At 45.6% G+C, this 12,136-nt stretch overlaps 1 protein-coding gene across 1 annotated transcript in view; it reads right to left on the reverse strand.

Annotated features, from left to right (window-relative positions):
• The window catches only part of LOC113838584 (ephrin-B2-like), a 665,634-nt gene that overhangs the window by 50,547 nt on the left and 602,951 nt on the right, over positions 1–12,136 (reverse strand). The window lies entirely within an intron of this gene.

A 12,136-nucleotide genomic window follows, 5' to 3' on the forward strand; every position in this document is an offset into this window, starting at 1 on the left:
GAGAGTACCTGAGACTTTTTTTCCGAAGAAACCCTAAAACCCAAGCATGCAACATGGCTCACTAGTTTTGGCCCTGTATGCCTGGAGACCTGATTTCAATCCATAAAACCATGTAAAGGTAAAGAAAACAAACTCAGCTAGTTATTGTTTTACCCCCAATCCATTTAGGCAATGCAGGTCTAGCCGTAGACACATGAGAAAGAAAGACAAAGGAGGTGGAGAAAGGACTTCAACTCAGTCAGAAAATATGGAAACAGAACAAAACACTGAGCTTCCACGGTAGAGATTACTTCCTTTACTCCTTTCATTAATATTTTCAAGAATGATCTGGAGCTGGGCAGTGGTGGCAAATTCCTTTCCATCCCAGCACCCAGGAGGCAGACAAGGACAGATCTCAGGGAGTTCCCGGCAAGGACAGGTTCCAACACTACCAAGAAACCCTTGAAGGACCCTAAAACAAAACCCAAAGGCTGAATCTCACTATGCACCCTGGCTGGTCTGGAATTCACTATTGTGACCCCAGGGCCTTGAACTAACAGTGATCCTTCCCGCACCCTCAGCGTCAGCCTCAAAACTTGTTACAAAAAAGGTCTGCTACCCAAACCCTAGCCATTTAAAAACATAGATACAAACAAACAAATCCACTTCCTCCTCTTGGGGTGGTGGGGCAGCCACGGGATGGTGGTGGAGCAGGGCATGGATGCTGAAGGTCATTCAGCCCCAGGGGGCATCAGAACCGAGGACACAGGGTGGGATGGGTAAGGATGGCCCCAGGTGGGGAGAGGGATTCCAGAGCCTCCCCTTCAGGGGGCCAATGAGCTCTCAGACTATGTAAATACTAGAGCCTCTCTGCTCCCAGAGACCTCTATCGGATCTTGTTGGTGCTTGTGAGGATATTTGCTCCAATTTCGAGTTCGGCTTTCTCTCAGTATGAAAGGTAATTTTTTTCTGTTCTGAGATTTGAAACTGAGGACCTTAGCTTTGAGAGGCAGGTATAGGCTAAATATGGATGTTGGATGAGATAGGTTTAATTTAGCCAGCTTAAAACCCGGGTCTGGCTGAGTAACACACATCTGAGGTGGTATTCCTCAATACCACCAATGCCTGCTTTCAGAACGTTTGGTAATCTATGTTGTTTGGAGCATAACCTGGGATGCACTCTGCAGACTATGCCGGCCTTGAATGTGTAGGTCCTGCTGCCTAACTAGGATTATGGGCTTGAGCTAGCACTGACCAGCTTGCTTTGGAACTTTTAGAAACTAGAATTTTAAATGAGCATAGCTGAGGGTTCGGCCTCCTGGCCCCAAGTCAGCTGAGTTTATTCCCACCTCACAGGCGGCAAGGCCTGCGGGCAGATTGTATATAGTTTTAGCAATGTAGGAGTTTTAGGAGTATTTGTGGAGGTTATGAATGATGCTTTCAGGAGTTTCAGAGGGTCCCAGGCAATTGTATTGCATGTGTGGGAGAAGCATATTATCAATGGACTTGCGTCAATTTTGGGACCGGATACTAACCACCCTGAATTTACTTATCATTTAGGTTCTTGGCACATTTTATTGAACTGTTCCAATGTTTTTTGTTTGTTTATTTGGTTTGGTTTGGTTTGGTTTTTTGGTTTTTCGAGACAGGCTTACTCTATGTAGCTATGGTGCCTATGCTGGCACTCGCTCTGGAGACCAGACTGGTCTCTAACTCACAGAGATCTGCATGTCTCTGCCTCCCAAGTGCTGGGATTAAAGGCGTGTGCCACCAACACCCTGAATGTTCCAATGTTTTCAGTTTTCTGGCGGGTAATTTTTTTTCCTGATTTGTACATCTCTCTGGACGATGTCAGCCTGTGGTACACAAACTATGGGGGCAATTTTTGTTCTGGAATAAAGTGCCGCCAGGTTTTGAGCGCTGCCGCTTGACAAAAGGGTGGTTTCCTCAGTTCTTAGAGACTCCTCTAGCATTCGAATAGTGTGGGGCACTCTTGGGACTTGAGCTACAATGGATCCCTTGGTAGCATGTTTCTGGGTTAACTGCGGTGTCCTGGGATCTTGGATTCTGCGGGCATGGAGGGGAAAATGTTGAGTGGGAAGGAAGGACTCAGGACATCGCTTGCACGGTAGCCGGGAACTGAAGCGGTATTGGAGAGGTCTTGGGGGATCGAGGCGCCTCCAGACTCGAGGGGACAACCCACATTGTGGTCATCAAAGTGGTTGTCCTCTCTGAGGCAGAACTGGAAAGAGCTTCCACTTTGGGCCTCGCTGTGTGGGACAAGCATCCCAGTTGAGCCCATTGGAAGCATTTGTGCACAGGCGCTGAGCTCAGGCTTGGGAGTGTGAGGAGTGCTGCACTCTGCTAAAAATGCTGGGTAAGTTAGGTGTGATGGGAACATTGTTCATGAATGTTCCTTGGAGCTAAAACAGAGCCCGGTGTTGGTGAGACCTAAGCTACAACGGTTACATTTTAAAAGCAGATTTTTCTCTTGGGACCTTTTGAGATGGTTTCAGTAGGTTCAAGGTTTGCCTTGGTTGTAAGAACTCCAGTTTAGGGCACTTGTCTCAGAATGGTTTCTTTTTTTGGTGGAGGTTTGAGACATGGCTTCCCCCTGGCTTTTAAGGCTGTCTTGGAACTAGCTCTCTTGAACCAGGGTGGTCTGGAACTCTCAGAGATCTGCCTGCCTCTGTCACTCTAGTGCTGGGATTAAAGGCAGAGGGAAATGAATCAAGGCCCTAACAGAAGCTCAGAAACTCCTTGAGCTATGTTGCAAACCACCTTGGACATGCTGTTTGAACAGCCTCAGTGGGACCAAAACACTTTAGTAGTTTTTTGTGTGTGTGTTTTCTTGTTTTGTTTTTTCAAGACAGGGTTTTTCTAACTTTGGAGACAGATCCACGCACTTATGTCTCACAAGTGAATTAAAGGCTTATACCACCATTGAGCACTCTATGAGGACCTTTTTGAGATAAGCTGTCTGTGCTGGAATTCCTGCCTACCAGAAGCACAGATCTTACTTCTTCTAGGATTAGGGCATATGCCACTTCCAAGTGGTTTTCTGTTTTATTTTTTTTTGGGGGGGAGGAAGGTGGTAGAATCCTAGTAAATTGTCCAGGTTGTCCTGACTGCCTCTTGGGTGCTAACTGTAACAGCCACAATACTGGGCACATTTTACCTTTGTGCATGCTCACCATTGGGCCTGTGCTTACTCCCCTGTGTCAGGTCACTGCAACCATGTTGGTTCCTGTGATGTATGTCTGGTCTTCATGCTTAGTGGCAGGCTCCTTAACATGTTTCTGCCCTTTACCATTAGTGAGCATACTGTAGCCTGGAGCTGGCATGAATATATATATATGCTCCTGTAGGTCCTGGAGGTCAGACCCAGCTTCTCTCAAGTCTGTCGCCCTTCGCCAATTGTTTCATTTTCCTGGGCCTCCCTGTAGCTCTGTCTGCTCTTGAATGACATGACTTTGGTTCATAAATGTACAAGCCACCATGCACAACCAATTTAATAATTTGTTTAGCCCAGATGTTAACCATCAGCATGAAATCTATATATCTCCTTAGGACAGAATAGAGTCAGGGTTTCATGCATGCTAACTAGGCAGCCAGTCTTCCAGCTGGCCCCATGCCCTGCCCTCTCCATGTGTTGAATCCTCATCTGTGTGGATAGCAGATACAAACTGTCCTGGATCTGTCTAGGTATACTGCCTCTGGAACCTTGGTTTACAGCCCCAACCCACTTGGGATGTTTTGTGCTTCTGTTTGTTCTAGTGTAGTTTCCCAGTGTGGTTACAAAGTTGAGTTGTGAAGTAGGAAAACAAACAACTTTTTTTTTTCTTTTTTTTCCAGATAGGGTTTCTTTGTGGCTTTGGAGGCTGCCTGGAACTAGCTCTTGTATACCAGCTTGGTCTCGAACTCAGAGAGATCTGCCTGCCTCTGCCTCCTTAGTGCTGGGATTAATGGCATGTACCACCAACCCCCAGCTAAACAGACAAATTGCTAAGTAATTGCCTGGGCAGGGATATATTGGCCCCCCTTCATATATCTGCAAGGATTCTAGGTTACTACTTGAATTGCCTGTGGAAACTGTGTAAATATTTGTGGGTCTAGAGAAGCAGAGGCAAGCAGAACAAAGAGGTGGACGACAGCCTTGTCTACAGAGCAAGTTGCAGGTCAGCCAAAGCTACAGAAATATCTTATCTCTAATTTAATATCCCCACCTCATCCAAATATGTGTCCTCTGCCCTTATTTTAAACTGTAGTTTCACACTTTGGCCAGTATCTGGGAGTCTTGTTACACTGAATGACTGAAATGTTCAGTATTCAGATTTATGTGGAGTTCCAGCGAAGCCTTGACTGTTACACAGAGAAAAAGAAAAGCAAAAGTTACACACACAAAGTAATGTCTTTCAAGTGCTGATCATAGCTGTCTGAAGGAATAAAAGTCCTGGTGGCCTCCTTCTGATACTGCAGCTGTGCTCAGCACCCAATATTTAAGTATGGTTTTGTGAGTTGAAGCACTGCCATCCTACTGTGTATCATTTTGTTCAGGTCCATTCCAAACAGCCTGTGGACAAACATGGGACTATCACTATGGTGACTACAAAGACAGCATCATGGTACCCTGCCTTTTAGTCTGTCTGTCTTCCTTCCTTCCTTTCTTTCATACTTCTTTCCTTCCTTCCTCCCTTCCATCCTTTCTAGATTTATTTATTACGTATATATTGTTCTGCCTACATGGCAGAAGAGGGCACCAGATTGAATTGTAGATGACTGTGAGCCACCATTTCATTGCTGGGAATTGAAATCAGGACCACTGGAATAGCAGTCAGTGCTCTTAACCTCTGAGCCATCTCTCCAGCCACACAGCCTGTTTTTCATGTCTCCAGCACCATAGTCTGTTTTTCAAATATTGTTTTCATTAGTTCTGTATGGAGAGCTTCCTGCTCTTGCACAGGGCCAGAGTTCAGTTCCACATACAACCATTTTTAACTCCAACTCCAAGGCATCTGCTCTCCTTTTCTGGCCAATATCAGCTGAATGCATGTGGACACATACATACATACATACATACATACATACATACACACATACACACACACACACACACACACACAGACATTAACCGTTAACATGTCCATTGTTTGTTTGTTTGGATTTTTCCAACAGTGTTTGTCTGTGTTATCTTGGCTGTCCTGGAACTCAATCTGTAGACCAGGCTTGCATTGAACTCCCAGAGTTCTGTCTGCCTCTGCCTCCCAAGTGCTGGGATTACAGGGTTGTACCACCAATGCCCAGGCTGCTGCCAGTGTTCTTAACTACTGAGCCATCACTCTAGTCACAACAATACAAATCTCAAGGGCAAGGGCAATGGAGATTAACCAAGGAGAAAGGCTTCTTCTGCTGTGTTTTGATCCAGGAAAGCAGTGATCTCAAGGTGGCCTCAGACTTATAGAAGTACTGTCTGTCAGAGCCCAGAGCTTCATCTTCACTCAAGGTCATAGAGTTCAAAACTGTCCCTAGTCTTCCAAGGTTAAAGTCATAAGGTCTAATGCATGGCTACTATAGGATGTTTGATGTTAGTCTTGAATGTCTTACCTAAATAACTACAGACCTGGTCTGAAGTGTGGTTACTCTTGACCCTCATGGCCCATGAGGAGAAGTTGAGTCTCAGGTGTGGTTATCAAATGTTTGGTGGATTAAGGTAGAAAGTGTGTTTGTTCCTTATACATGATACAGAAGTCTTTTTGCCATGTTCCCCTTTTGGTTGGGGTACTTAAGAATGCTGAAGAATAAATTGGGAAGTCCAGTATTCATGCACTGGACTGCCCTCTTGACTCTATCCTGTGTCTCTTTTTCTGAAGGGTATTTACCTGCCATTTCTCAATGTATTCACCCACTCAGGTATGAACCTTGCAAGTTGGCTGGATCCCACTGAATCATAACATGGATTGATTATAACAACCGTGCAATTCAGGAACACAGGTAAATGCAAATACTTAAACACTAATTTCAGTGTTGGAACTTACAGCCCTGAGAATGCTAGGAAAGGAAACACTCTACTGCCAAACCATCCTCCTAGCTCACATTTTCAGGTAGGGCCTCACCAAGTTTCCCAGGCTGGCCTTGAACCTAGAATTCTCTTACTTCAGCTTCATGTGAAGCTGGGATCTAGCTAGTGGTTTTGTTTGAGCTTTTGCTCTATGGTGTGCTTTGGAGGCCCGAGATCAACCTGTAGATGTTTTCCTTTCAACCCACGAGGGTTTTGATGGTGAAGCCTGTCATCAAGCTTGGCAGAAGATGCTTTAACCTGCTACACAAGCTTTCCAGCCAGCTAGTTTTGTTTTAGGATGAGTATTTTGCACACATGCATGTCTGAACCTCATATTTCAGTTCCAATGGAGGTCACCAGGGGTGATTCGATCTCCTGGAACTGGAGTTGGATCCTCTGGAACAGGTTTTGAGCCACAGAGTGGGATCTGGAAACTGGGACCTCTGCAAGAGCAACAAATGCCCTACCCTCTCCAGCCTCCTAACTCCCAATTTTCAGTTTGCTTGTTGGAGACAGAGTCTCTCTGATGCCTTGGCTGGCATGGAATTGTTATGCCAAGTTCGTGAGATCTCAAAAAGAGGCCACCAAGGAGCTGACTCACTGATGCAAATACATGCCTCACTTGTGACAGTTTTTAAAGGAAGCAAGGGCAAGAAGGGTGGTGTGTGCCTTGGTTGTTCAGGATTGGTTAAGAGTAGGTGACTTAGGCCGGGTGGAGGTGGCAGCAGCCTTGGCTGGCGTGGAATTCTTAGAGATCTACCTGTCTCTACCTTCCATGTGCTGGGATCAAATATGTTCCCAACCACTCTGGGCTCCTTACTCCCATTCTTGAGTGCCTTTAGATATTAATAAATAAAAACAACAGGAAACTCCTAGTTATATTCTCATTTACAGATGCAGATAGCATGGTGTGGAAAGCATGTCCAGTGGGTAAATATCAGACTTAGAACTCCCGGATCCCAGCTGAGATTGGTTTCATTTAAAAGAACAAGAGAGGGCTTGGGGGTTGGAGCAATGGCTGCTCTTCTAGATGTCCTGAGTTCAATTCCCAACCACCACAGAGTACCTCACAAACATCTATAAAAAGATTTGGTGCCCTCGTCTTGTTTACAGACATACATGCAGGCGGAATACTGTGTACATAATAAATAAATATTTATAAGTATATAGCTATGTTGGAACACAGCACCCATGAGGTCTCTAAGAGTTGTTTTCCAGCAGAACCACAGGTACCTCCTGTTTTCCTGACCTCACCCCACTGTGATCAATATCCTGTTGTGAACCCTTTGACCTGGGGTTTTTGTAAGTTTGTATATAAGACTGCTCCACAATACAGGTGAGAGACATTCTCTCAGAAAAGGACCAGGAGTCTTGTGGTTCATTCAAATCTCCAGGCTTTCGCCCAATACTCGGACTTAGTGGCCAAGAGCAGCCACATAGCAAAAGGCGAGCAGTGGTGGCCCACACCATTTTAATCCCAGCACTCAAGAGGCAGAGGCAGGAAGATCCCTGTGAGTTGGAGACCAACCTGGTCTACAAGAGCTAGTTCCAGGACATCCTCCAAAGCCACAGAGAAACCCTTCCTCGAGGAAAAAAAAGCAAAAGAACAGGAAGTAAATTTAAACTGAGCAGCACTGTTGTGAAGCAGGGTGCTTCTGCTGTGTGAGGACCTCAGGCACCCAGAATGCAAACTGCAGACCCTCTGGTGAGTGTAGTTCCTGATTCAGCATGCTTGCCCTGTCTTCTCTGTCCATGGAGGCCATGGGCCCACACATTTCCTCACCAGCTCTAGCTACAGAATCTTGCTGTCAAGTTTTCCTGCCACAGGGTCTTTACACACACATCACTGACACCACTGAAACGGCTCTTCTGTTCTGCTGTACAGTTAGTTTCCAGCGGAGGTGCTGGAGAAACAGCTCAGTGTTTGAGAGTACTGGCTGCTTTTCCAGAGGTCCTGACTTCAATTTCCAGCGACCACATGATGACTCACGGTTCACAATCATTTATAATGAGGTCTTGTGCCCTCTTCTGGCCTGCAGGCATATATGCCAGCAGAACACTGTATACATACATGCATACACATATACATACATACATACATACACACACACACACACACACACACACACACACACACACACGTTTTTCTGGGGGGTGGATTGGTTAATCATTCAGGTCTCAGAATAAATAGCACTGACCAAAGTGTACCCTCTGTTCTACTTGGCTTTCTGTTACTGTGATGAACAACATGAACAAAGGTGACTTCAGGAAGCAAGAGTTTATTTTATCCTACAGGTTATATAGATCTTCGCTGAGGGAAACCAAGGTTGTTTAGGCCCATGTCCAGCTCAGGCAGTTTCTGGTCCAGACTGAGGCTGGAGGCCAATCTTCACATGCAGCCTAGCTGAGGTGGCAGATCTTCATTCAGCCTGTGTAAAAGCCAGCTGGTCAGCATGATGGGGGAATTTCCTGGGGACACAGAATCTATCCTCTGCCCCTGTCTTCAGAGTTCAGTGTTCTCAGGATGCTGTGTGGCACACAGACCTGTGACATCCACCAGCACTTGGTAGACAGAGGTACAAGGATGTTCCATTAGACTTGCCTGGGTGTATAGAGAGGCTCTGGCTCAAAAAGCCAGGAGCTGTAGGTGTAGCTCAGTTGTAGGGCTCTTGCCTGTTGCGTGCAAGGTCCTGGGTTTGATTCCCAGCACCCTCCCATCCCCAAAAGAAAGCAAGTAGAACACAAAAGCAACAAACTGTTCAATGCCTGGCGATGGTGGTGCACACCTTTGATCCCAGCACTCAGGAGACAGAGGCAAGCATATCTCTGTGCATACTAGGACATCCTGTGATACAGAGTGAATTCCAGAATATCCAGGTCTACACAGAGAAACCCTATCTAAAAAACAAACAAATGGACAACCAAAAACACCTATCCAAGATGCCAATATGGTATTACACATACTTGATTACATAAATATATACAGGATTTTCAAATTGCACTTAAAAATTATTTTGTGGCCTGGAGTTGGTGGTGCATGCCTTTAATACCAGCACTCGGAAGGCAGAGGCAGGCAGATCTCTGTGAGTTCGAGGCCAGACTGGTCTCCAGAGCGAATGCCAGGATAGGCTAAAAGCAAGAAACCCTGTCTCAAAAACCAAAAACAAAAAATTATTTTGTGTGAGGTGGGCATGCTGGCACTTGCCTTTAATCCTGGCACCGAGGAGGCAGAGGCAGGTAGATCTCTGTGAGTTGGAAGATAGCCTGGTCTACATATCAAATTTCAGGTTAGTTAGAGTTATACAATGAGACCCTGTCTCAAAAATATTTTGTGGGTTATACCTGTGCACATGTACAGCAGCAAGTGCTCCTCAGCACGGAGCCATCCCTCCAGCCCCTGTGGATCTTTTCTAATTAATTCAGGAGCCCATTGTGGGCATTGTTCCAGGACAGCTTGCAAGAGTCTCTCCTTTCAGAGTGTGGGCCCCAGGCAGTAAATCAGATTGTCAGGTACCTTTACCTGAGGAACCATCTCAGGAGCCCCTACATGTACTTTCTAGTAAGACTTTTAATTCTCTAAAACAAACAAGACTGGAATATGTCTCAAGCCTTTGGTCCTAGCATTTGTGGTTATAATTGTGGCGATCATGTTCTTCCTATCTTAGTAATGAATGGTTGAACTTCCTCAGGGGGTTGCACTTTGTCACCAGCCTTGATAGCCAGTGCCTTTATCTGCTGCACCACCACCTTTTTGACCCCTGCTATCAAATCACTCTCTCTCTCTCACTCTCTCTCTCTCTCCTCTCTCTCTCTCTCTCTCTCTCTGCCTGTGTAGACCAGGCTGGGCTGGAACTCGCAGATATCAGCCAGCCTCTGCCTCCCGAGTCCTGGGACTAAAGGCATGCACCACCAACACCTGGCCTCTTTTATCTAACTTTTAAAATTATTATTTTATCGGGTTGGAGTGATGGTTCAACTATTAATTGCACAGGTGCCTCTTGCAGAGGACCCAGGGTTCAATTCCCAATACTCACATGGCAGCTCACAGCTGTTATGGGATATTAGTTGAATATGTGTTACATTCTTTTATGTTGCATTTGTTTAACCCTGTGAAGCTGTGTTACTTTCCCAGCCCAACACACCTGCCCGCGCCCAGGCCCCCCCCCAAACCCCCAAACAAACTTTTGAGAAAAAAAAATAAAAACCTGACTGGTCTAATAAAGAGCTAAACTGTCAATAGCTAGGCAGGAGAGAGGGATAGACAGGTCTGGTGGGCAGAGAGAATAAATAGAAGAAGAGAGAGAGGAAAAGGGAAGGAGGAGAAAAGGGGAGAGAGAACACCAGGGGACAGCCACACAGCCAGCAACAGAGTAAGAAGGAAAGAAAGAGATAGAGAATAAAGTTAAAAGCCCAGAGGCACAAGGTAGATGGGATGGTTTTTAAAAGTATTTATTTCTTTTGTGTATAGCATTCTCCCTGCATATGTGCCTGCCCTGCATAGTAGGAGAGGGCACTGGAACACATTACAGATGGTTGTGAGCCACCATGTGGTTGCTGGGAATTGAACTCAGGACGTCTAAAGAACAGCCAGTGCTCTTAACCTCTGAGCCATTGCTCCAGTCCTTTTACATGGAATAACTATGCACAACCATCTGCAACTCCAGCTCCAAGGGACCCAGCACCCTCACAAAAACATACATTCAGGCAAAACACCAAAGCTCACGAAATAAAAAGGACATGACATTTTAACTGAGTGGTGGTGGCACATGCCTTTAAACACAGCACTTGGGAAGCAGAGGCAGGCAGAACTCCTTGAGTTCGAGTCTAGCCTGGTCTACAGAGGTATATCTAGGACAGCTAAGGCTACACAGAGAAATCCTGTTGGGGACCTCTTTAGGGTCTACTGTTCTTCTTGTAACTAAGAGTGACTCACAGTGCCCTCAGGGTTCACTTTCTCTCTTGTGACTAGGTGTTTACTTCCTAGTTCCCTGCTTCTGCATAGGCCTTTATGCAAGAATGCAAATTATCTGCCCATTGAGGGGGCGATTGGTGGCATGGACCTTGATCTGAGTAAATTTACACTGGGGCTGCTTTTTGTATATAAGTCTACTCCCCTTTGAAATAAAAAGCCTTCTCTTTGCAAGAGTGACTGTCTAGGTTGTCTTTATGTAATCGTCAGATTCCCTTGCCCGAACCCATGAGAAGGTGGTAGAGCTGCCCATTACGACAATTGGATTTCTCACCAAGATTTGGGAAAGAAGGGGAGATGCTGAAGGATCAGCCGGGAAGACTTGCCAGCATTAAGGTAAGGAACAGGTGTATTGAAGATGGGTGCAGCTAGTTCTTACTCTCTTATGGGGAAACAATTGGTCCAATTGTCCAATAAGTAGGGCACCAGTACTAAGTACAAGCCAGCAACAGACTTTTAAAAAAGGTACAAGAGGTCAGCTCTTGGTTTTTAATCTCTGGTGACCTTAGTATTGTTGATGGGGAGCAGGTGAGGATAGACCTGCAAAGGGCATTACACAGAGATGGTCCGAGTGCCACACCAACTGTTACATTTTCTCTGTGACCTCTTGTCAAAGAAGCACTTCTTAGTAATACTGTGGAAGTGAAAAAGCAGGTTGAGGAAGCAAACGCTGCCTTAGCAGAGGCTCAGAACCAAGAGTCTATTAGGTCACTTCAAGCTTCTAATAACACTTCCTTTGGGCCCTCTCCCTCATATTCAGGGGATTAGACTAAGGAAAGGGAAGAACTGGAAAGGTACGTTAAATAAAAACATAAGCTAAAAAAATGTTCCCTTGAGTCTCATCCTCCTGCTCGAAATTCTATCGCTCTCTATTTTCCTTTGGCATTTCCTGAAAAGCAGAGTGGCCCAGTGAAGTTCTCAATCATAGAGATAGTTGTTCCCCAAGGCCAGAATCAGAGAGAGCATCCCCCTCTTAATTATAAGGATATTAAACAGCTGAAAAGAGGCAGTTATGGCTTACGGGTTTCATGCCCCTTTTACTCTGACCATTTTTTAATTCTTTGTGACCTTGAATTGCATGCCCAGTGTTTGGCATCAATTATGTCGAGCTGTGCTGTCCTGGGGAGATT

Source organism: Cricetulus griseus, unplaced genomic scaffold, assembly GCF_003668045.3.
Source record: "Cricetulus griseus strain 17A/GY unplaced genomic scaffold, alternate assembly CriGri-PICRH-1.0 unplaced_scaffold_1, whole genome shotgun sequence".
Taxonomy (NCBI): domain Eukaryota; kingdom Metazoa; phylum Chordata; class Mammalia; order Rodentia; family Cricetidae; genus Cricetulus; species Cricetulus griseus.